This window comes from Solea solea, chromosome 12 (genome assembly GCF_958295425.1).
Source record: "Solea solea chromosome 12, fSolSol10.1, whole genome shotgun sequence".
Taxonomy (NCBI): Eukaryota; Metazoa; Chordata; class Actinopteri; order Pleuronectiformes; family Soleidae; genus Solea; species Solea solea.
The window spans coordinates 22171943-22198440 of record NC_081145.1 but is presented as its reverse complement, the minus strand read 5'-3'; the positions used below and the strand labels follow the sequence as shown (position 1 = coordinate 22198440).

General features: G+C 42.1%; 1 protein-coding gene across 4 annotated transcripts in view; it reads right to left on the bottom strand.

Annotated features, from left to right (window-relative positions):
- The window catches only part of mgat4c (mgat4 family member C), a 104019-nt gene that overhangs the window by 44505 nt on the left and 33016 nt on the right, over nucleotides 1-26498 (bottom strand). For 2 of the 4 annotated variants that reach the window (XM_058646060.1, XM_058646061.1), the window contains 2 exons: nucleotides 14942-15012; nucleotides 6894-6977 (listed from right to left, as the gene is read on the bottom strand). The gene's annotated coding sequence lies outside the window, so the exon portion shown is untranslated. Of the gene's footprint in view, nucleotides 1-6893; nucleotides 6978-7232; nucleotides 7295-14941; nucleotides 15013-26498 lie in introns of those variants that run through there. The other 2 variants (XM_058646063.1, XM_058646062.1) reach the window with 2 other exon arrangements.

Genomic DNA, 26498 nt, shown 5'->3' with positions numbered 1-26498 from the left:
TGGACAAACATTAACGAAATAGTTCAGTGATTTCAGAATGACTAACGCAGACTGTTCACCAAAGACATGGAAGTCTTCGGCCATTTTGGGCAGAAGAAACTCATAAATAATTCATAATCAGTCTGGTAACTAGATGCAAATGTAACTGTAATCACACAACATAGCTGGTTTAGTTGATTGAAAATGATGCATGCACATGTTCTCATTTCAGACATTGATCCATTGCAATGTACACATGAACAGAAAGGTAACATTTGGTAACTACCTCATACAAGCAAATCCCTCCCCCCCAAAAAAAGAAAGAACTGAAAGCTGAAGGTAGACCCAGGAAGGTTCTCTCAGCCTCACCAGAATTCAGAACTCTTTACTCTACTTTTTCCTACGTGTTCTCAGCCACTACTTTCTAACACACGTAACGTGCGAAGACAAAAAAATAGTGATTTTGCTTCACAGGATCTTTAATAATTCTGCAGAGGTGCTCAGTCAAGACATTGTTTTTATCCCCTCGCAGTTTGCCACTCAGCGAGAGTGATTCTGCCTTCCACTGTCAATAAATCCCACTCCTTCCTTCCATTCATGTCTGTTCATCACACTTTCTCTTGTTGTTTTTTTTCAGGATTATCGTGACATTTTCAAAGTGCCAAATCCTCGCATTGAGACCATGTGTGCCCACATCTCTCCGCCCCCCCAAGAATACACACAAAAAAACAGATGTACACACACACACACACACACACACACACACACACTCTCCTTTGCCTGGAGCCAGGCCCCTTCATGCTCATCTACCTCAGAGAAGTTGGAGCTTGGCATAGATAGGAAGCTCCAGTGGATGCTGTGCACTGCCTGCCAATGCTGGTCTTTTGATCAGCAGCCAGCTGATGACAGATCTACATTAAGCCCATAGTCTCGCTCTGCTTCTCCTCTCCTCGTCCCTGACACTGGGGCAAAAATCTAACCGCGAGTCCAGGAACAGTAGTGGGAATTGGCATCCCGTGAGATCAGCGCCGCATCTTCCTCTCATATTGAGCACAGAGAAAATATGGAATGCTGAGTGGGTTTCCAGCTTTCAGAAAAGCATCACACGGGTGTGAGGCAAAGGTAATGCCTTAACAATAATTCAGGGGTGAACATTTACACATTTCCCATGTGCACTTTCAAGTTTTGGAAGGAAAATACAATCATCACTAAGCTCAGACTGAGAGATACCATCATATTTTAATGTTAGAAGTGATGAAATGTTTTAATTTATTTTTTGTTGTACCCGCCTGCCCACTAAAATGGCCTTGACATCTCTTTTAGTTGGTGAGAATGTGAAACTGCTAACATGTGTGCTTGTTGTTTGGAAACCATGTGGCAGGAGTGAAAAAAAACTGAAAAACTATAGTATACAGACAACCTTGGTCTCTGGCTTCTGCGTTAATGACACAAGCAAGCAGATTAATGCGAGGATTAATGTGTCCTGAGGCTGACAGCAGCCAGTGTTTCATATTAAAACTATTACCACTACAGCAATTTCTAGTCATGAGAAAACAGGGCTGCAGGATCCAGATCCAGTTGCGAGAGTAGTATTATTATTATTATTAGTAGTAGTGATACGAGTAGTAGCATTGTCATCATTTTTATGCAATGATTACAATTGATGTTGGTAAAAAATGTTTTCAGCAATCTATGCTACTGCAATCAAACAACTGATTCAGAGCTGTCCTGATTAAACCTAATACTTAATAAAACTGTGAATACATCTGCTCCTGGTCTCTACCTCACCTCCATCCCTCCATCCATGCCTAATGTTGGGGGTTTTCTCTTCTCTCTGGTCTCTGCCTTGAGATAATGTTATGTTGACTACGTTAAAATGTTAAAAAACACGTTTCGTTCACACCTGATAATAAACAATAAGGAGTTGTGCGTGGGTAGCCCTCGAGTTTTAAAACAACAATGAAGCCAGCAGCATTTTTTAAACTCTGCTTTGAGGGCTCTTATGTGGACAGCATCCAGGGCTCAAATGAGATATTTTTGGACTTCTTTGAAGCTAATGGAACAAAAAAAAAAGCAAAATACTGTATCATTGTGTAATTTTGGGGGATATTTATTTATTTAATATAGTGCACTATAATATCAGCTGTACAATTAGCTAAATGCATCAAGACAAGTATATATTAACAGTTTTGTTGTTTCAAGAGGAGTAAAAAAGACTTAATGAGAACTATCAAGATGATGGAAAGACTTAAAAGCACAGTCGACTTCATTGAGCAATGATTCCAATTACAAGAATTAGAATAACAAATTGTTGCACACACAATTAATACTAGTGAGTTTGTCCTCTGCATATAACTCATCCTTATTATACACCAGTAGTGAACGCACACAAGCGACCTCAGTGACCAGTCCAATTCCTTTCCTCTTGGCATTCATGATAATGTAAAGTAAGCGATCTTGTTTTCTGTGAACGTCTTACGTGTGAGTGAGCGTGCAATGACAATAAAGACATCCTGACTCTGATCCTGTGACATGTGAGAGAGAACGACAGCGCCGCACCTCCTCTAGGCTCTGTTTACGACCTTTACAACATCTAACCGATCACACGGTCATTCCAAAAAAACTAAATTCCTCTACAGCTACTCAGCAAACAGATTGCCTCAGTGGAAAGATTGCCACTCCGGCACCGGCAGCAAGTGCCTACAAGAAACTTACAGAGAGGAACGAGTCCAAAAAGAAAAAAAAGACAAGATACAACTCATGTTAATATGGGCAGACAGTTTCAGAGATTGTCTCCGGTCATCAGTCACTTATAAAACAAAAATCTGTCTGTGCTCATCTGATGAGAGGAGCTCAGCTCAGAGAACTGTTAACCCGAAATGTGAGTAGTGGTACCAGTGGGTGAAACACATCTATTATTCGATTTTTCTGGCAATCCAAACCAACTTCAGCTTTGACAAGCATGATTAAGAAATTCTCACTCTCGCTGAATGCTCAAGTGACTGATCGAGCCTCGTCCGGGCTGCGCTCTTACAATGAAGTGAATATTTATATGCTGCCTGCAAACCTCTACAGAAAGCACTCATATTTCACAGCTGAAAAATCATCATCATCATCATCATCGTCGTCGTCTCACTTGTTCATTAAGATGCCCACAATAGTAGACGTGCAAAAATCGTCCTTAGGTTTGCATTATGGTGCATTTATCCAACTAACAGAACTGGAACAGTGTCACGGAGAGTGAGAGCAATTACACATGGTGAACAGCTGCTGATGAACGAGGAGTGACGGGCAGTGATGGAGAGAAAATAAAAAACACAAGCAGCTGTTATTTCTAAAGGGAATCATCATTTGCTTATCACTGCAATATCTAACAGGAGTATCCCACTACTGCATCATCTAGCACTGACGGTAACTTTGTTCTGGAGAGAGAAAACACCGTCTTTTTTTGCCGATTTTCTTTCGCCAAATGTTGCGAACAGGGGGGGAAAATAGAATAGATGGCATTCAGTTGGAAGTGGCTGCGTTGCTTGTGTTTGTTTTCAGGCAGCTGTCTTTTTAAAATCAGTGAGGCAAATGCTTTTCTCTGGGCTGCAAACTGGCAATCACACCGTCACATTACCATTGCAACGGTCACTTCAACAGGCCGCTGAGGAGGTCACAGCCCGTCTCAGAGAGAATATTACTGAGATACAATCCTGGAGATCGAGTTCAGAGAGGCATTTTTCTGACACCCGGCATTCAAGCGCGTTTTCTGTGCTCGGATTGCAACCGGATAGCACCTGATCACTTGTGAGTACACATGTAAATACACCCGAGGAGGGATTGTTATCTGATCTGTCAAACCACTTCAGGAGGTGGTCCGATGCGTCTCTGCTCCGCCCACAACAAATGAGCCGAGGTACTCGACTCCAGGCACAGCTAACGTAACAGCGCCGACAAAACTGCACAGTCTCGTCTGTTTTCCGCTTCTTGATATGGCAGCACACGGGGGGGGGGGACATAAGGGGATCTTGATGTGGACACCGGAGACACATGTTAATATTGGGTGCAAATGCATGTGGTGAAGCTCTATCCAATCGCCATACTGGCAGTATCTGGCTGTTTGTGTGTCCCTTAACTTATCCATATCCACTTAATGCCGTTCTCAAACCTTAACCTAACTAAAGTTCAAATCTCAGCCCATAAACTTAGTTCCTCAGACATGAAGTTTCGCCTCATTAGGGCCTGGTTTTAGTCTCCCTGAGGACGACTGGTCCTGACAGGGTCAGTGTTTACGCCAGAAAAGGTCACCAAGAGGTGACTAATACAAGTGGGCACACACACACACACACACACACAGTGTGAACATATTTATTGGTGCCTTCTATTGCAACACAGCCACAGTCTCCCCCAGCACTTTAGCACAAGACCAAAGAGAATATCAGGACACACAGGAGAGATGGTGAAAATGAGACAGAGCAAATGTAAGAGTAAACAAGTGAGTCAGAGTGCATGTGGTGTGGGATTGGGGGGGGGGGGGGGGGGGGGGTTGAGGGCGAGACACTTGCTGTTAATGTATGTCCTGCACCGCACACACATAACTCAGCCTCTGCATTCAGTATATACAAGGCTGTCAGGATATCTGGCACATGTTATCACTGCATCTAGCTATCTTGAGTATATCTGTCATGATATATTCCACAAATGACAGCTTGAATGCATCCCTGCCTTTCTTTCAGACCTGTTATGACGTTGGTGCTTTGCAATTCAACAGTCGCTCTTATTTACTGAAGGTAAATGCCAAAATAAAGTGTTATATAGATATGGCTCAATTGGCATCCATCAACTTGTCCCACTACACTTAGGCTGATGTTTTCTGCACGTTAGAGCAGCATTGTAACTGAGACAGTCTCCATGCATTTGAGCACACTAACTCTATGACCATGCAGGGAAACATGTTCATGGTAAATGTAAGTCGACAACAGACGAAACAGTATATAGTATTATATTTTAGTGTGGTTGTAAAAGGTCATCTCCAAGAACATCTCCATCCAATCTCCAACAAGAACAGCCTGGATCAAAACCTTCAAAAACACTACTCACCCTGTGGGAAACTGAAGTGGACACTACATGGATAAAAGGTGCTCTTCATTCAAACATAAGCTTGTGATCTATTATCAAACTAATATAACTAACTAATACTAAAAAATACTAAATTATTAAGTGCTATTAACAAAGACAGCAGCTCCTTTACCCTGAGCTCCTCTCTGATTTGAAATTGAGGCACACAGTCTCAACGCTCTGTGCCATGCTGTTCCGCGAAAGAAACAGATGTTTGCATGAATCTTTAATGCGCGACTACATCGGTGTGCCACTGAAGCAGATGAGAATGAGGCAGATCTCATCAACCCCCCCGATTCAAGCCGCTTTCAGTTTTCAAGTCTCCGCATATTCAGAATGTCAAACGTCTCATCCGATGGAGTGCACCACTTTAAAATGGTAAAGGTTAGAAAAACCAAAAAAAGAAAAAAAAAGCAGCTTAGCCAGCATGCAAAATTATTTACATAGCATTGTAGGTCCAAAACACAAAATTCAGCTTTATACAGTAATTATTGAGCATTAACTGACATTTGATTCATTCTCTGTGTGAAATACAGTAAAGTAACTCCTGAGTGATGGACAAAAGTGAACTATCCAAAATTTAAAGTAACTGAAGGCGTGAGTCAAGGTCTAAGGCATATATATATATATATATATATATATATATATATATATATATATATATATATATATATATATATATATATATATAAAAAGGACTTTCACATTCAACCCACACACATTCTGGTGCATGTCTTAATTTAGAACGACATTCCGAGGCCCCTTCCATGGGTTTTGCATCTAAGCTAAAGGGTATTTTCTTTTCTTCCCACCTTGTTTATTTAAAGTTATTTGTTGGCAAAAAAATATAATAAAATGATCACGATAAAAAGGCATAGTCACCGAGTTGGATGTATGTCGCTTTGCAGGCGTTAGTATGGTTTTAAGTTTACAAGTCGCTGTCGTGAGTAGTGGAAGTGTGAGAAGCAGGAATGCAACTGTTTGGCACTCCAGGATCGAGCCTACACAGACACAGCTTTGTACTTCAGTGTGTCACTCTGATGTGAAAATATGTGGCATTTGTTATGACATTCAGCTTTAATATAAAGCAGATTCTAACCAAAAAAAAACTGTTAAATAGCTCTTTGAATGTTATGTGGTGTTCATCAATCAAGTTTAATGTTTTCAGATGAGCAATTCCTGCAAAAGAACCCTGGCCGCTTTTAACAGAGTAGCTCAAGAATTCTAGTTTAGCCATTTTCATTAACAGGTTTGCTCAACATCCACACAACAGTATAGATTGATTCAATGAACATGTGTTCGTTTGTACAACTTGAAATGTTGAACTTGAAATTAAATTGTAAACTTGATAGAACAACGTTGTCAGCATTATGTTTTTTTCATTACTGCAAATATATTGTATTTAGGGTTGACTGAATACAAGTGAAGTTTCTCAGCTTGTCAAGCTCAAGTAAATAAGGAAATAAACAGATAACCTTAAACTCTCTCTTGCTGCTCTGTGCTCCACATCTTCCATATGAAGGATTCCCTCGGATCAAGTCACTCTCTCGTCAGTGTCACAGGGTTGAAAACAACTCCCTGCTAAAAGCAAATTGGTCTTCATAGATGTTGCACTGCAACTTTGATGTGATTTACCTCCCCTAATGTCACTTGTCTTCAGGAGAACATGTTGTGTTTAGTGTGAGGCCACAACACTGAGCCAGACAAACACACACACACACACACACATCCACAAAAGTGTTCAATTTAGCCAAAAAAAAAAAGAAGAAGCACATCTTTCAAATGCAAACACAAAAGAAGACAGTGATTACCTTGCAAAAGTCAGATGAGGTTTTGGAAGCGAGTCTGCAGGTTGACCTCAGTGGGATTCATGAAGATGTCTGCCTCAGCTGTGTCTGGGGAAACAAAGAGGCAAAACATACCGAGGGTTATTCCACAGCTGTGAGGCTTTCCAGTGTCAACGTAATGGTCGCATGTACACAGGGATCCACGCAGCTCCATGAATGATGATGGAGAAGTTTGCACACAGCAACCGTGTGACACACACACACACACCCATTCACATTACGGCACAGTAAATAAGCCTCCAATTCTCAAAGCAGCTGCAGCAGTTGTAGACCCAGCGCGCTCTTCTACCCCGGGGGGCTTACTTTTGAAGATGAATCTCCAGAGCCTCCTAAGGAAAACCGTACTTTGCCTAGGATGTCCAGGAACGAAAAACTGTCACTGTCTCTCTGCACACTCAGACGTTGATGCCTGTGATGGGAAGGCGCGGCGCTCCCACACTGAGGCAGGGTAATTGGCTAGAGATGATGGGCCATAAACATACATCACAGGGGCGGCGAGGGCGCCAAGCAGAGGCAAGCAGAGCAGATAGCGAACTAATGCTCTCTCTCTATTGTATGGCTCTTGTTTGTCACATGCACATAAACACACACACACACACTCGCCATTGTCGCCCCATGTCCCTAGATATTCACGCTCTTTGAACACATGGACTGGTCGGCCATTATTATCACTACAGAGAGAAACTCTGCCACTCCTTTCATTGAATCTATCACCATAAAACCAAGATGGCACACGCTGTACAGTGTTACTGTGTGGACCTTTTCAAAATGTTCTTGGCATCATGTCCATAACCCACAGGATGCTCTCTACTGCCGTTATCATTCACTGATATATAACAGGCAGTAGCCGTTCTAAATGCATCATCACCATAACAGATAGGATGCCCTCACTCTCACCATTACTACTGCCACACAATGGTGGATAATAGGCTATCAGTTCCCGCCGTGCTATCGCCACACTGCAGACTTTTCCTTCCATTACCATAACACTTCTGTCATAATAAGCAGGGGGAGCCTTCCAGTCATGGCCATGGCTCTCAGAGAGGAGGTCAGTCGTGTCAGACTGTTTGCTCACATGCTGGTAATTGGGCGAAGTAAGGCTGGGCAAGGAGCAAGCACTGACACTTCCCTTCCTTCTCAGTGGTTCGCCATGTGAGATGGCGTTTTTTTTTTTTTTTTTGCCGTGTTCCAGAGCTGCTGTTTGAGCCATTGGACGTGCTTAAAAAAAAAAGCAAAGGAATAATAAGTGATGTGGGGAAACAGTGCCAGTTAATTTGGCTCACACAACTGCAGCTGTCTGGACCGTCTCGCGATGCTCCAGCATAATGGGCACCTCCTCGGCTACAGCAAACGCTACACCGAATTCTTTAATACCGTGACATTGGATGGGATTTTTGTCAATAAAGTACACTATGCATTTAGATGTATTTTTCCACATTTAGTTGGACAGCTCTTCAGCCTAGTTTAGACTATGCTATTTGCACCTTGATAATCAGGTCGACAATGTTTTTTGTCATCAACAGTGAGCAGAACCTAATGCCTGTGTTTGCATTGCAGTGGAATGGTACGGTATGGTACACATATTGTGCTTTTCCATTGGGAATAGTACCAAAATAACCAAACCCAACTGTTCCATTTTCAGTTGGGTTTGAGTAATTTTTTTTGAGTAATGGTATGGTACGGTAGAACCATGACAGTCAGCTGATGGGGCGACAGAAAAACATCACTCCAATGTGATTGGCCCCGCTGGATGTCCTCCTTTGGGGTCGGGCAAGGCACAGACCCCACTAACTAAGTAAAAGTACTAATCTCAGTCAAAACGCAAGCTTGACCAAGGACTTCTCCCCCCCCCACACACACCACATTCTTGTCACGTACTTTTGTGTCCACGTGTTTAAATGATGAGACAAAATAGTCAGGGCTCTTAATGGTAAAAGATTGCATAATGTGTGACCCCTCTTTGCTGGTCACTTGTGTAGTGTGAATATAAATCGACTGCAAAGACTCCTCACAACATAGCACACTGTGTAATGTGCAATGCATATCAATCCTCCGACTCTGAAAGTTGCTTAGTGTGAACTTGGCTTGCCATGACCACTTTATTGTTTTTTTTCCTGGAGACAAATATCAACCTAAAGACCCTTTCAGTATCTCAGCAGACGGGAACTTCAAGGGGAAGGGTAAAAACAATGGCAGGGAGTGGGGAGGGGCAAGGGGGGGTCCAGACGATGCGCTCATTATTCAGGAAGACACTCGAGGCCACAGGAAATAGCACACTTCATTTTTCTTGTCAAACTCCGACTGGCTTAATGGCGTGTTCACAGCAAGTGGGGAGACAAAGGGATGGTGTGGCCAGGCAGGGACGTGGAGGGAGTGCCGATCAAGATGGAGGCCGTCATCACAAAGGCAGCTACCCGACATTCTTCTAAAAGCTGGACCACCTGAGTTGCTGTGGCTGCGGAATGTGTCGCAGCACCAAATAAATATTCCTAATCTTCCTAAAGGTGTAGACAGCAAGTATGGCATGACCAGCTTTGAAAGAGGAAAATGAAATATGGTCCCAATTATGCCCTAACTGTGCAGACGGGCACAGCTGTTCCTATTGTTCCGCCCATTCTACATCCTCCTAAACCTCCTCTCATTACTGCCTTCATTACCAGTGCTATCGATACGGCTGCCAGAAAACCTGGATGTATCCACAACTCATCATCCAAACACCAATTAATCATCTGCCTGGCAATTACAAAACACAACTTCAATTGATTTCTAACACCGTGACACTTTTTCTAATTCATTTATATGCCAGAAACTAAGAAACTAAACCATGCAATGCAATCAATCCCCCCCTGCTGCATATATCTGCTGGACTGGAACTGTGTTTTGATCACAGAGATGATGGGGCAGGTGTTGTGGTACAGCCTCATTCCATTGCCTTATCATCTCCAGGCATGGCATTGGGCTGCTGTGTCATACAGCCTCCTTTGTTTGACTCCTAATTGGGGTAATTTACTGTCCTAACAGGCAGAGCAGCTGTGGCTTTACAGTGTAGCGCCAATTAAATCCAGATGCTGGAATGAAAAGACGAGGCTGAACGTGACTTGGGGAAGAATCACTGATATTGACTCTCGAGCGAGATGCATATGACAAACTGATTTCCCACTGATGTTGAAAATATGCTACTTTGATGAGGATATACGAGATGAGTCGTAACTAGATCTTAAGGAAGACGCTTGGCGTTATTTCTAATAATGGATGCAATTATCTGCCACATTAAACAGTAAAAGACAAATCAGTGGGGACACCTGACAGCTTGCTGCTGGGACAACCACTAAGCAACTCACAGCTAAAGGTACAGCGCACGGGATTATTGGCGACATTATTCATCAGTGCGTCCATAATCACTTTCAGCATAATGAAAATCAAGAGTTTTGAGAGAGAAGGACATTTCTGCACTTCAAAAAAAGCTCTGTCTACAGCCTGACAACTACATCTGTAGCTTTGACTAATCACAGGGCAGTTCACAGTGATAAATGTTGCTACTACTGGCAGCAACAATTCCCTACGCTGCAAAGAAACCTAAAAAGAGGGAGGGAATAAAACAGACATGGGAAGTGGGAGGGATTTCCTTGGGTCATATGTCACTTATGAAACAAATGTGTGTGTCTGTGCTCATTCGATGAGGAGCTCAAGACAGAGAGTCATGATCCATAAAGTAGAGTAGTAGAGTATTCAATGAAACTCACGAGCAATCCGTGCTGCAAGGCTACACTGGACTTCACAATCCTGCTCTAGTTTTACTATTGTTGAAGTTTCCCCCCATCACAAAATGGCTCTGACAGGATCATATGAATATGAGCGGAGGATCTAGGGAATACAGGGGGGAGCACGTGAAAGAAATCAGGTCACTGGGAAGATTCCTCCAGGGCAGGGCTAACCTCGCCATACTGTGCTTGGCCCCGCTGCCTCTTCAGCCCGGGCTCTCCAGACAAAGAGCCCCGGGGACACCCACAAATGTGAGTAACACAGGAGGATGGAGGCAGAGCAAGGTCATGACCTCCGCTTCAGCTCACCGAGAAACCGCAGATACACAGCAATGCTTTTTACTCTTTGGCTTTAAATTCAAACCCTTTTAGTTCATTATGCTTCCAAGTGAATTTTTAAGTCTTTGTCTGTGTATGTCACCATTGAATCTATACAGCATGTGCATGTAAGTGTGATGGGTATTCTCCCATAGGATAATTGTCTCAGTGACATATATATATAATGCTGTATATTATTTATTTCATTTTTGTCCATGCAACTGCACACTGCTATAAATCTACTCTGAGTATCTAGTTCAGTAAGTGCTGTTAATGTGTAGTAAGTGAAAGCACAGTGAGGGAATAACACAATAGAGGGTTGAGGGCTGTGTGGTACTGCAGTGGTTCGCCTTGTTGCCTCACAGCAAGAAGGATGGCTGCAAACTCATATGGCTTTGGGCTTTTTAAAAACTTGGAATAGATCAATATTCAACTACAAAATAAAACCAAATAACTTAAGATAAACAATTTTTAGAAATTACAATATATGTGAATAGTTTAACATGTTAAAATGTCTTTTTTTTCAGCCCCCTGGTGATCAAGGGGCCCCAAGCAGCTGCTTAGTACGCTTATGCCTCGTGCCGGCTGTGTCTCCCCATGTGAGTGTGGATTCTCAGCACAGGCTACAACATATTTCACGTATTACAAGAGTATAGTATTCTAAAAAAAGAGAATACTATAGGACTGACACTATTTTAATTATCAATAACCTGTCAATTCCTTTCTTTTCAAAATAATGCATTGTGATATATAAATAAAGAGAACCAAACATATATTTCACATTTAGGAAGAAACAGTTCCAAAGAGGCATTTTCTATTTCATAAAACAACACTCAAAGTGATAAATGGATACAGAACTGTCTAATTTAGTAAAAATTGTAGCACAGACTCACTGTACAGTTGATTGAGCATGTAAAGAATGAACCTTGTGAGAGTTTGACCCCACAGTGGTAGTATCATATTCATACTCGGCATCAGAGAAGCACACCGCACCTTGCTTGAATGATCCATCCTCTTGAGATGAAATACGGTGGACGTTCATGGACCTGTGCATCTTTGTAGCGCCGTGCGTTATTAAATTCACGCTAGACACAAAGCGGCTCTGAATTCCATTACTTTCCTCACCGTGGGCCTGACTTCAAACCCCAAAGACAACATAAAATACCTGTTTGCTGTAGCCTTGACAACAGTGGCTGAGCTCCGTCTGTGCTGTAGCCACCCTTTCCCATCCTCTCACTAGGAAAAAATGTATGAGAGCAAAGAACTGTGAGGAATCCAACTGGAAACCTCTGCACCTTATGAGGATGAAGAGCTCTGACCCAATTAGCTGCATTTGTTAAATAAAACTCCACTGGCCCTCATTTGAAACACCACATACCAACACATCCCCCCCCTCCTCTGCTAGTGTTTTTACAGTTCAAAGTGATTACAGATTTAATTAGCTGAGGACCTTGCTTCAGGGAGACTCCTAAATCCATATTGATATTTCTGCAGAATTTGGAGTTAGAGGCCTTGGCTTCAAGATGATGTCTTAGGAGCGAGGCAGCACATAAATATAATGAAAAGATGATTTGCAACTTTTTTCTTTCTGTTTACTTTTCCCCCTTGAGGCCATCATCTTCATCATGTTGCAAGATAATGCAGAGAATTATGCAGCAAGCAAGGAGCTGAACGGGGGGCTTCGGCTTAAAACAGGGCTGCTGTCAAGATAGCAACTTTTCCATTTTGACATGTGAATAGTATCTACAACTAAGCTGCTATAATTAATCAACTACTGCATATCAATGTATGGGTCATGCAATTCTTGTCAAAGTCACCCATTCAGACTCTTCAAAAGTCCACAGGGGGAAAGTTTAACAATTTTTAAGTCAATTACTAGATGCCTGAACATATTTATTGGCTGTATTTTTCTTCAATAATGCCAAACCCTACAAAAATAAACATTATATCCACTGAGCTTCAGCATGTAGATGCATACTGTGCAGCAAAAATATTCTAAGTGAAGAAAAAAATACTAAATGAATAGGTAGAAACTGTAGATAACTTTAACTAACTGTCTGTCTGATGATCCTAGTGTGACTTGCTGACTACTTCATAATGTGGCTCAAATGCTTTTAACATGAGTTTAAACCCAGACTTCTCAACAACAAAGAAATATCTGCTGCCGTTAAAAGGCCCATGGCGCTCATCATGGCACAGTCTGGATAATTAGTAGGTGGCTGCTTAAATGCCACGGGGAGCTGGGTTCGCACTGTATTATTTTCTTCTGTCAAGTGAGTGAAAATGTTCAAAGTGCTACACACAACGTACGTTTTCACCTGCAGAATGTTGGCATAAAGCTCCGATACAGGGTTTCCACACATGCAGTGGCTGCGTTTGTTTGGTTCATGTGCATACCAATGCAAAAGTCTTGGACAGACAATTGTATTTATTGTACACTTTTAGGAAATGATAGCCTTTTATGCATTGTTAACTAGTTACAATCAAAATATTACCTGAAATTGTGGCCAGCAGGGATATAAGAAAATATATTTGAAAGACACATTGAGAAAAAATCCTGTAAACCACCCGACATTAAATTTTCTATTAACCTCCAATTCAGATTGAAAGTGTTTCCATGATGACAGGACGGGAAGAAAAAAGCATGTCGTAAAGCAACACTTTTAGCACAGAAGCCTTCAAAGGAAGTGCGATAAATGCTCAAATTATTGCTTCTTTTTTTTAAGTAAAAAGTAAGTTTGAACAGGCGAAACTGTAGCTTTCGTTGTGACTGTACAGAGGATATAGAATGCGATGCTGAACAGCAGAGGTAACTCACTGGAGCCGGAGAGGAAATGAAAATGAGGGTGGAGAGTGTGGAGGTGTCAGAGCAACTCGTCAAACTCCCTGTACGTACTATGAATATTTAACTACTGGCACACAGCAGCTTCCCGCCTGAAAGTGCACCTGTGGAGACAGGCGTAGACAAAAAATCAAGACAGAGGGAACATGGATAGATAGATAGATAGATAGATAGATAGATAGATAGATAGATAGATAGATAGATAGATAATAGATAGATAGATAGATAGATAGATAGATAGAATCCCCCACTCCACATCCTTTCACCACACATAGGAACCGGTCTCAGCCTTCATCTCCATGTTGTAAATTTCAAAAGACAGGCCTGACAGAATTAGATCTCCCTTCACAGTTGACAGTGATGTCTCCTAACACTAACAGGGGCAGGATCGCCCCCACAACACAAGAGATCAGCAACCCATATCAGAGCAGCAGGTACAGCCCAGGACAGACTGCATGACTCAGACACACACCACGGCAAACAGCCTGAACAAGCACACACACACACACACACACACACACACACACAAAGAAAACCAAGACTAACAGACTGTACAGTTCTGTGCAAAAGTCTTAAGGCCACCATTCAATTTGCTCTACAGCTTCTACAGGTTAAAGTGTCAAGTATTTAGTGTGATCTACACTTACACTAACTCGAAATAAACTTATTTTTCAATAAGAAAAAATATCTGCTGTGAAAAAGGTCCGTTACACCAGGTTGTTAATGACAGCGTGTTAATATATAAGGATAACATAAACAACAACAAAGCTGGTGGTGGCCTGGAAAGTGGCCTTGTTCACATAGTCATACTAAAATGTCTCACTCGTCTTTCTCCTGCTCCGAGTCTAAAATATGACACAATCATTTTTCTGGGAGACCAGTTTGAACAAACACATTTCTTTTATTTTCGACAAGGTTTGTCAAAAGATTCAAAAGTCTCTTGACTCGGACAATTGGAACCCATTGACTGTTATGATTCAAAGAAGCTGCGCTGTGCTGATCGATAAGTCCACATCAGATGAACTGAGGTTTACAAGGGCAGCCGAGGGAGGAGGAACACTAAAACTGTAAATCTGACCAGAGGCACTTACTTCCACTCTGTATCCTATGGGCCATTATTGGTAGGTGTGCTCACACATCAAAGTGGCAGAGGTCTTTGAGGCTAAAAAGGAATAAGAAACAAAGGACCATTAAATCACAGTGAGAGACTCTGCTTTGAGCAACACACATGAACATGCACTTAAACACTGCAGAGTATAAGGACTGAGTTTAGGACCCAAAGAAAAAGACAGAGAGAGAGAGAGAGAGGAGTGAGGGAGAGAAAAGGAGCATGACATTGATTTTCCCCCCTCTGAAGTGCCAGTTCATCATTCTGTGAGACACACTCTATCGATCCCATGCCTTCAGTTTGTTTGTAATTTTGGGGGCTCAGAACATTCACAAAGACAGATCCTCTTATATGCCACTTGCCTCCCAGATGAAGAATGGAGGGATCAAAAGATGCGTGGAGTTGACCTCTTTTTGCTAGGTGCTCTTTTGTGTTTTTGAAGACGAGTGTTTTGAAAGGGAATGCAGTAAAGCGGCCGTGTTTATTGGAATAATAATGATCATCACGTGTCACCACTGTACATTTCTGGAAACCTCAGACACAAATGAGCACGTGATTCCTGAAATAAAACGATGATTTCTGAACCATACCCTTATATGCATGTCCACAGATGTGCATATCATTATGATTTGGCAAAAATGAAGAAATTCATAAACCTCATAATTGTGTTACATTTGAATTCTGCAGAACTTTGAATGACCATGGTTTGCAAAAAGTAAAAGAGGCTGACCAGGCGATGGTTTTTGCTGCGGTTCTGTACTGCTAGTGTCCTTGTTAAGGGGTTTTGGTAAAGACCCACAGCAAGCTTGTGGTACTGCGGTTTCCAGGGATAACTTGGTACTTTTTTTGACCAATATCTAAAAGGGGATTTTACCTCCTTTGCAACACATTTGTGCTGATGCATTTACCACCTCGCCATAACCAACCATTTCAAAAACCTAAAGGCCCAGGTATATTTCTGCACACATGCTGCACGCACCGAAGTGTGAGTCACATATCGCGTCACATAATCGCGGACTCTGTATACTTGCGGGTCAGGGTCCTGTAGTATCCCACTTCACCATCAGGTGGCGGTACAGGTCTGGGCGCAGGGAATAGGACGCATTCCAACCAAAGAGGTAGAGAACGATGGTACATGGTACAGCTCCCTCAACTGAAATGGTCTGCTTGAAAAACAGTAGGAGGCGCCACGTAACGGTGGGGCAGAAATTCAGCCTGTACGTTGATATACTGAATGTTATATTAGCTCATCTGTAGTGTTACAGTCTCCTGTACATAGTCAATCATGAAAGTTAAGAGCGTCCTCACATTATTGTAGGAGCTATTCATTACCATAATCGGCCCACTCTCAGCTCAGGCCTAAGGCAATTGCCTGCTTTGTCTACCCTGTTGCAAATCCACTAGGGGAGAATTCACCATATTTCAGTGCAATAAATACTTCTCTCCTGCAGTGAGGGTTGTTCACTGCCAATTGTTTGTCAGGTTCTTCTAGACATGGCAGCACAATTTTTCTACTGACTGATCATAGCTTCCAGGGAAACTCTCAACCTGAGAGACAACCGCCCACATACAGCCTTACCTTTACATCACATCTGCACTTTAATACCCCCCCCCTCCCCCACACTGACAAAATTGGAATGCGATGACCTCAGCAAACCATCAGGGACACCAAGAGAATACCTGAAGGTCATCACACAGCAAACAATGCGGTGAGCGCTGGAAAACATCCTTTAACTAAGGTTTCGATGGAACCAGAGAGAGAAAGAGAGAAAACCACAAACACCTACTCACTCTGAGAAAAGAGACTAAATGTCTGAAGCGAGCCAGTATTTTCATATCTTTATATTTCCTATTGTTCTGTCATTTTTGAGGACAATTGAAATGTAATATACTCAGTGTCCCTGTACTGGCAGTAATATTGTCATAAAGTATTTTTTTCTTTTTTGCATATGGAGATTCACTATATATACATTTATAACATTTGCATAAGTAGCAGTAAATGAATCTGGCCAACACCTTTGTTGTCAAAGAAGTAAGCATATCCATGTTAATTCAAATTGTGTTTATTTCCTGCTTTATAAAAATCCAGCACTGTTTATCAAACTCAACAACAACAAAAGAGTAGATGTAGACAATTCAGTTATTTCCATTTAAGACCAAGAATCCAATGTATTGTCACTTTTGTTGTTTTTACTCTTTCTTTACAGAATAGGGCATTTTATATTGTGGTGGAGGTAGACGCTCTCTAAGCACTTTCAGGGTTTCATCTGTGTCCGGTTAGGGTTCAACACATGGGATTTACATGTGTGACAAATTCATCCAGTTGCATCGCAACTGTGTGCAGCACAGACCTGCTGATTCTGGGTATTTAGTTATTATAGGTAATTTAAAAAACTAGTAAGGTAAGTGTCAACATGTCCGACAGAGAAATACAGAATCTTCTTACCAGAGACAATTTCCTTGAAAATGGGATCACTGGAAATTTTAAAATATAAATCCCTAAAGGGATTATCCGTCAAACACAGAGAGGATGAGTGCCAATTGAACAGAGTCCTTTCATGCACATTGAGAGCCAAACCTTACAGATGCTCTTATCATATTTCCTGCCAAAAGGCAGTCTATGTGGAGTACTTCTTCATTTCCTTACTCCCTAGGTTTTTAAAATGTCATTTATGTCTAATGGTCGTGCTCATTAGCTGCATCTAAAAAACACACTCCGGTCATTACCAGCTACATTTGCAGTCAGGCTTCACGCCGAAATCACTTGTTTGAGTCATCTATCACAGGCCTGTTCCTTGACAGTTGGATCCACAAATGACAAAAAGTGCAAATCTTTTAATTATCTCCAACAATCTTTATCTGCTTACATTGCTAGTGCATGTGTTTTGACATGGCTGCTTTATCAGTGGAGCAAGAAACCCGATCTGATACAACATCCATCACGTTGAGGCTGCCAAGGCCACTTGGGGGACTGTACAGGCAGAACTGTACGGAAAACAGCGCCTTTCCCTGGGTGTGATCCTCCTGTGTACGGGCAAAGAGGGAGAGGGGAGAGTTGTGTACGACGGAAATTGCCATGGAGACAATAGCACTCAACTCTCTTTCATTATTTACTTGTACCACTGTCAGATATGAGCAAATGTAACAGGAAGGCTTTGGTACGCTGGGAAAAAAGATTTTCAAGGAACTCCCTTCAGAATCAAGATCAGAAGTTCATTTCAGAGCCAATTCCATGTCAGATCGGCTTGGGACTGAACAAAAAAAATGATGCTGTTTCTGCCCTAATACAGCAAAATAAATAACTGCATTAGAATCACACTATTTCTTTTGACGGGTGTTGTGTGGGTGTGCAACAACCTGTCCAAGTACAAAATACAGAGAGACAGAGAGAGAGAAAGAGGTGGGGGGTTGAATACTGGCTATCCTTTGTCAACTGCTCAGTGCCATTTAATGGCGTGTAAACCCCTTTGCTGTAGAAAGAACAGGGAATTAGCATACTGAGTGGATTACAAGATTGCTCTGACTCCTGGATTAATGTGTGCACTTAATCTTCTCTTTGCCAAGCGATTCTTGGATACAGAGCTGTGCAAAGGGAACTAATTTTCCCACCTTCCAAAAAAATAAAAAAAATAAACATGAGAAGCGATTTCTTCCCAAACGTACTGTACTGCTGAAAATGTCTAAATGATCCGTCCTCAGATTGAAACATGTAGAGCACAGCGATGGTGCCTCGATAACAAAATGAGTGTGGCTTGAAGAGGTTGCCAAAGCCTCAACATGAGGGACGTGGTCTTCTCCTGACGTTACATCACAGGAGATCATAGATCCAAAAACCCCTTCAGTCTGTCCATGTACTCTTTGATGCACCTTTCAGAAGGACACATCACCTGAAATCAAATACTTCCCTGACCATTGCCTAAAGATTCCCCTTTTGTTAACTATTTAGGTACTGTCTCATGCAGGGTTTGCTCTCAGGTTCCCCCCACAGTTGGTAGACGGTATTGTTTGTTGCAACTGTCGTAAAAGTTGCGTTAACATGCATTTGCTGACCCGCCAACAATACCAGTGAACTCTGAGGCGGGACTTCAAATGTGCAAACAACCATGTCTTCAGGCCACGTACAGAAGCCAATTTCATAGCATTTTATACAAATTGGAAGACATTGTTTGATTTTTCAAGATATTAGAAACAAAACTAACCAGAAGTTACATACAGACCTGATCATTCACTGTTGCAAAATAATCTTGGAGACATTATTTGGTTGAAATCCTACATTATGTCGCTTTAAAAGGTCCAGAGCTTAGAATTCAGGGGGGAATCTATCAACTGTAATTGATCTCCATTGCCTTAGGATGAGCCCTTTACATTACACAGGAGCGAGTCTCTTCTATGGAGTCTGCCATGTTTCTTTGCAAAAGGTATGCAGTCGGTTGAAATACGCAACTTCATCCCTAGATTCCAGTCATTTCTAAAAACTGCTTAACAATCGCTATCTCTCAAAAAAAAAAGAATGATGCACCATTTTTTTTGACATGTTTGCCCATCCCCATTAGAGAGGCTCCACCCACCACTGTGACCAATGGATGCTTTGACCAGACATTGACTTTAACCATAATCTTTTATTCTGTGGCCCTTTACAAAGAGGGCATTAGGCAACACACACCGCTTAATTGCTGCCTTCTGACTATTTGTACTTTGTGTGATAAATATGGGCCTGCATTCCACATCTCCAGAAATTCCGGGTTTATCTGCTATCTCTGCAATCGTTCCCGAATCACTCTACCTACTGGCTGTTCGGCTTTGATAGGATCTGCACTGCACTGCTCCCGACCTCACCTGCAAATCTTTCATCCTGACTGTCAAACCCAGAAATGAAAAGCGCTAATAACCTGCAACGTTAGTCTCACATGGCCTTCAAGAACATCCAGGAATACTCACAAACCTAAAGATATGCACGCTGTGGCAAATAAAACAATGTCAGAACCAGAGATGCATTAATTCCCATTAGGTATTCATTGGAACTCTAAGCTCTTGCAAATAGCGATGCTTAACTCTAATATCTATGCAGTTGGTAGCCATATGCCAGTGAACCATCATGTTGTAAATAATCTTTAAAAACAGCTTTGGACAGCTTGTCTGCCTCATAGAATGTGTGTGTAAATTGGCCCAGGAGCAATAAGAGAATGCATCATTCCTTCCCTTTAAATATCAACACAGATAAACATGTTCTCAGCAACACTCTGTCTCTGTCCTCACAGATAAAAAGGTTTCTGGATACACTCCTTCCAAAAAGTGCTGATTCACTGCATCATGTCAGAAGAGAACAGATGGTTGAGACACACTTTTGCTTTCCATTGAGATGACTGATCACGGTTCTTACAGCTACACCGGCACGCAGGCCACACTGGGTTTTTTGCTGCATATCAGGCCTTCTCGGCTCAAGTCATTTGTCGTGGATTTAACTGTATCTGATATTGAGTGAGCATAAGAATGAGACAAAGAAAGAAAGCCCAGATCCCTGGACACATTAAGAATGCGTTTTCGGCTCCGAAATCAATAATGCCTCATTGCCTTGAAGATCGCCAGAACCGCCATCACTTTAAATTTCTTCATTCATTCTTCTCAATGAACTCGGTGTGGTGATCCAGTGTTTTCAATCCCATCAGGCCTCCCTCTACCTTGCAGGCCATCTCAGGGGAGGTTCTTTTAACTTGTTATGGTCTCCTTTAACAATGGCAGCTATCTGCAAATGAGTGTAGAGAGTAAAGCCTGCAATCCTGGAGTACGCCGTGCTGAACTACATCACCAGCAACAGTCTTAGTCATCTTATTTCTTGCTCCATATCAATCCATGGTAGGATATGCCGTACTGCATGGTTACTGTATCCATGCACACCCTGTTTTATTAGTCCTTTATTAGAGTCGGGTTTCATTAATGCACCCAGTTGAGATTGACCCACCCTTTGCTCTGTGACTTCTCTTAAAACATGCTTCCATTTGCTGGAATTCCAAGGTGTCCTGCGACTCAGCAGGGGTCAAAGCTCCACCTATCGCATCGCAGAGATTTAATATATCTATTCACTCTCCTTAATTAGCAACACTGGCCATTGACCACGGGAGGATACAGGCTTTCAGAGAGCTGCCATCACTCCTTGGTCGCTCTCCAAAGAGAGAATGGCGAACTCGAAACATCCTCAGACATCAGAGAGCGACAAAACCTCCAGCTGTGAGCTAAGCATTGGAAAGAAAAATATAGACTGCGGAAGTAGCCTTAGGGAATAAACGAATGTTGCCAGATGTAGTTTTCAAGAGCTGGCTGTGATAATATTTTCATCTACATGTGCTTGTTAAATACAGCTGGATGCTTCTTTTTAGGCGGAGTCATAAATTACAGCAATTTGTATGTTTGTCCAAATCATCCAGTGGTTTCCCAGAGCTTCACAGAAATCTTAATGAAGCCTTTTCGTCAGGATGGTCTTAAAGAGACGGCACATGGAGCCAAAGGTGATACAGTGTCTTGCAAGAGTGTGGGTTCTTGCTGGATTCACTTCTGCTGAGCATAACAATAAAACGTAGCTCAATGTGAAGCCCTCGCTCAGCAACTTTCATGCTGGCACTGCGAACAAAGGGGTCAGAGCTTACAGTCATTTTTGTACTCTCCACATCAATATATGATGCTTCACTGGGGGCAATGAGAACCTGTCCAGACTTATAGATGTGATCTGTCCGCGAACACACCCTCCACGCTCATCAGACACCTTTCGACCCCCCTAACAATGTAGGGTGTAAAACAATGGGGGCCTTCATCATGGTTCCATCCCATACTCGCAGACCACTGAAGTCAGTTCTGGTTTATTACTGCTAATATACCATCTGCTTCCTTGGGTGTCTCCTCATTGAATATGGAGGAGATAAATAGCGTTTCTCACATCTGCAGCACAGCAGAGGTGATGGAATCATTCTTTATATGTAGAAAGTAAAAAAAAAAACATCCCAGGGAACATGTCACAGTCATGTCTCAAACTCGTTTGCTTGACTAGCACTCCGAGTGTCATGATCTGGCCACCACCTTCAGAAGCACCACCCACCCGTACATCTACAGAACCGTCACCCGCATACATAATTCAACGGATTATTGTTTGTGATTCAACAAGGTCGCGGCTTTGTCAGCAAAGGTTTCATGTAGCATCTCGTTTTGAAACGGTCCATATCCGTCGCTGAGAGTCACTCGACGAGTCACTAGTTCAGAGAGCCTGGAGTAACGCCACCATTCTAAACCCACCAGTGATGCACCATATTGTCTTTTGTTTATTTTCTCAGATAATTAAAGTCTACATTACTGTCACCACAGATTACGAGGACATATGTGTGTGGGTGTGTACTGTATATGTGAGAACTAAAGCGAAAATAAATACCCACTCACTCGATGCTACTTGAATATGTTTAATGCTTCTTGTAAGCACTTACTTCCACTTACTACCCAGGACCACACATCCCATGTACATAGGCTAAGTGGTAATACTGCTTTTGTTGGCTGTATTATTAAAATGTGTTTTGGAAAGACAGGTGCAGTTAATCCCATTCCTCAACATCGGCTCATCTTAAAAAGGAATGGATGAATAATTGGGCATTCAGCGCGTTTTAATAAACACAATTAAAGGAGGATGTGTAAACATCTCGAACGTTCAGTCTCTCGGCAGAACGACTGCAGAGCAGAAGAACGGATGTGTTGTATGTTTGACGATTGCACAGGTGCTACTAGCTGTGCTAGTGTTTGTTCAACCGGAGCAGTCATTCATTTCTTCATACCTGCATACATTTGGCATCTGGTAAACATTTGGTATTAGATCGCTCCAAACACAAACCACACGCAATTCCTCTCCTGTTTGTTCTCTCCACGTCCCAAAAAAATAATAATTTATGTTATGCTTAGATCTAATAAGTATACTATAGCCTACTATAGCTGAACTTCACGAGTTGATTGTCAAAAAATTTAATTTAAACATTATCATTTTTCAAATTTCAGACCTCTTCAGACATGTTTACGTACTTCCCCCCACACAACATTTTGAGCTGCGAAGAGCTTTCATGTGTTTTTTTCTTTTCTCCACCGCTGGACGCATTTTTGCAGATGGACCCATGCTGTGTGCAGCATCCACACAAACACCACGGACTACATTTATGGAGGCGCACAGTACAGCAGAAAGCTTTACTGAAAGCTCGGAACAGCAAACGGCTGCTGAAGTCAGCGTCTGGCAACACAACACAGAGCTGGCAACTTGTCATACAAAAGGGCAAAAGCCGTGCTTCCATTTCCTGCTACTATCTTTCCATATCTTCCTTCGTCTTTGTGTGCTCACACTGCAATCCTCACTATTTGCTTTTAACGCCCTGGAGCGAAGCCCTCACAGTTTGTGAGGGCTTGTCCCTTAAATATAGACAACGATGTACTACCAAATTGGAGGATAAAGCGGTAGAAGGTGGATGGATGGATATCACAATAGCGACTCGAGGTACTTCTCAAGTATTTGAGGTGAACTTTCAAACAGGAGGTAGAGAAGTTGTGCGTGACATCATCGAAGTAGCACACCACAGTTTGGGACAAGGTCAAGACCAAATGTTTTGCCCGTCATGGTGCTGTTTATGGACATCTGTCTGATGTGTTCTAATGCTGCCACACGTTGTGTTCTTCATGGAGAGGAAAAAAAAAACACACATGACCTTTCTCCAGCGCAAACCAGGTCACAAGGGTTGGGTGGGAAGCAAACTGTGTGAATCCCTCTCTACATTTAACTTCTGTATTTGGTATTACATGAATGAATCGCACATGATGTCATAGGGCTACGAGGGACTGCCAAAAGGAATACAATTAAATCTAAATAAGCTTCCCTAACAGAGGCAACAATAATCCAGTGGCTACAGCCCAGTGGTTGGTCCAAGATTGCCGAAGAACTACAGCAAAACTGGTGCTGCAGATAGTATTTCACTGCTGAACAAACTGTGAAACAATTCACGGAACCACTGTGTGTGTGAGAATGCACTCCACAATATCTAGAGCACTTGTATGTGTCTATTTGTGTAATGTGTTGTTATTTGTAACAAGTGTTATTGATGTGTTGGATAGACGCTGTTAAATGTCTGATTATGTTCTGTGCGGCGCACAAAAAAATGCCAGAATATTTCATAAATAAATAAATAAATAAATAAATAAATAAAGCCATCTATCTGAGAGCGTTTATTTTTATTTTTGCAATCTCACAGTTCACTCTCGCTGCTTCTGCTCGCTCCTCGCGGTGCCAACAGATGCTTCTTAGTAAGAAAAAAAAAGAGTTTGTTGAGAGGTTGTTGAGGAGTCTTTCTCTTCCACTGCCTGTCTCCCTTCTGAAATCTGTGCCCTGGCCACTGCACCTGCTGCGTGCCCCTCCACCCCAATTTCATCATCTCTTCTTCTCACTCTCGCCGTCTCAGCCAAAGTGCTATTGTCACATCCTTTGCAGTACAAACAGTTGAGGAATTGCATTTGCACATCATCTTGTGCAATGACTCCCTTTCATGACTTAACCAGATGTTCTGATCTAAAACAGCAACATCAGGTGTTTCTGACTCACTTAATGTGCCGTTTTTATTATTTTTCTGTCCCCTGAGATTCGGTCACATGACGATGTTTAACTTCATTAAATGTCAACTCGTGGGTCGACAGTAAAGAAAATCATTACACGAGAGAAACTGAAAACACCCACACAAACAGATGTGTCAGACAAAGACTAATTTAGATTAAAATTGGTATAGAAACTGATATCTGTCTTTTTTTTAGAAGCCGCAGGATACAGTGTTAATCATATTTGTTAGACAAGAGCCACACGGCGGTTGTAGTGGCTAGCACGGTTGCCTCACAGCAAAAAGGTCACCAGTTTGAATCCAGGTTAATTGGAAACTAAACTAAAATAAAGCATTAGACAACGAGTGAATGAATATTTACAAAACTTAATGGAGAAATCGTTATGTTGTGTGGGACCATATATTTTTTATTTTAGGAGAATGAGCTGCAACGATATGTTTTTTTACAGATGCTTCACCGTCCTTTAGAGCTATAAAAAGTCAAAAAGTCATGCGTTATCATTCTCCAGCTTATTTGTGACACGCTAACACACAGTGCAACAGCGATGACCCGTCTTGCCCTGCAACGGCTCCTGAGTGACCCTAATTACAGTGTTGGCTTTGCTGCCAAATCATCTCATTGGAAACCAGCCACAGCTTTGGCGACCCCGGCATTCGAGCTGTTCCCAATGGAAAGCAATTTAATGCTTGGCTGCTCAAAGACCAAAATATATGCAGCACAAGAAACCCCTCAGATACTGTAAATTAGAGCAGGTAAGTGGCCGCCGAAAGCCTTTATCTGTGGCCTGATGAGCCCCTCTGTCAACTCACAGGTGATATGAAACTCCAGTGTTACAAAAAGCAGTTGTATTATGTCACCAATCAGCAGGTTGGCACACGTGTCAACGTTTCTGAGTAAAATAAACTCTAAAACTTGCTTTTCTAATCATTAAAAAGTTATGGAAATGTCCTCTTCTAAATTGGACCTTTGAAATATGACCCAAGCACTAACAGAAATATCAAAGGCATTACAGTTATAATTTGACAAGCACCTCTGTAAGACAAGGCCTGAAAGGGAGGTGAAATAATAATAATAAAAGAAGAATGTATTATACATCATAATATAATACTGCATGTACTGCCTTTGGGGCACCTAAGGGTCTGCGGCTGAAAGGCTTTGTTGATGAATCAGCTTTGAATATATTTGCAACATAAAACTTCAATATTCCTACTTATTCTCCCAGTCTTTCTCTGTATTTCTCACCTTTTCAGATCAATTACAAGCACCTATGAGAAACTTAATTGAATCATTTGTATGTATAGTGCAATTAAAATGTTATTGTCCAAGCCCAACCTCAAATCCCTAAACGTCTATTGTGTGAAAAGTCGATCTAGGACTGGGCCTATGATTCAATAACGAAATATATTGTGTCATCATTTTCTTCGATAGCAGTGTAACAGTTCAGACACTGTGCGAACTCCACTTTGAAAACAACGCACGTTTGCTGTAGTTGTTTTTGTTTCCATGTCATGCCAACGGATAATTCACCTTCTGGTACAACATACATTAAAGGTAAGTGACAACAGATTTACAGTTTCTCTTGGAATATTCATTTTAAGAGCACAATTAAGTGCTCTCCCTTCCAGCTGCAGAGAAACTCGTCCATGCCTTTGTCTCCTCCAGGTTGGACTACTGTAACGCACTCCTCATCGGGATCCCTGGCAGGAGCCTTAAAAAGCTCCAGTATGTTCAGAACAGCGCTGCCAGGGTCCTGATGAGGATGCGAAAGTACGAGCACATCACCCCCATCCTTCACTCACTTCACTGGCTCCCTATCTCCGCCCACATTGAGTACAAGGTCCTCCTGCACACCCACCACTGTCTGCACGGTGATGCCCCCACTTATCTCACTGACCTCCTCACACCACACTCGTCAGCCAGGA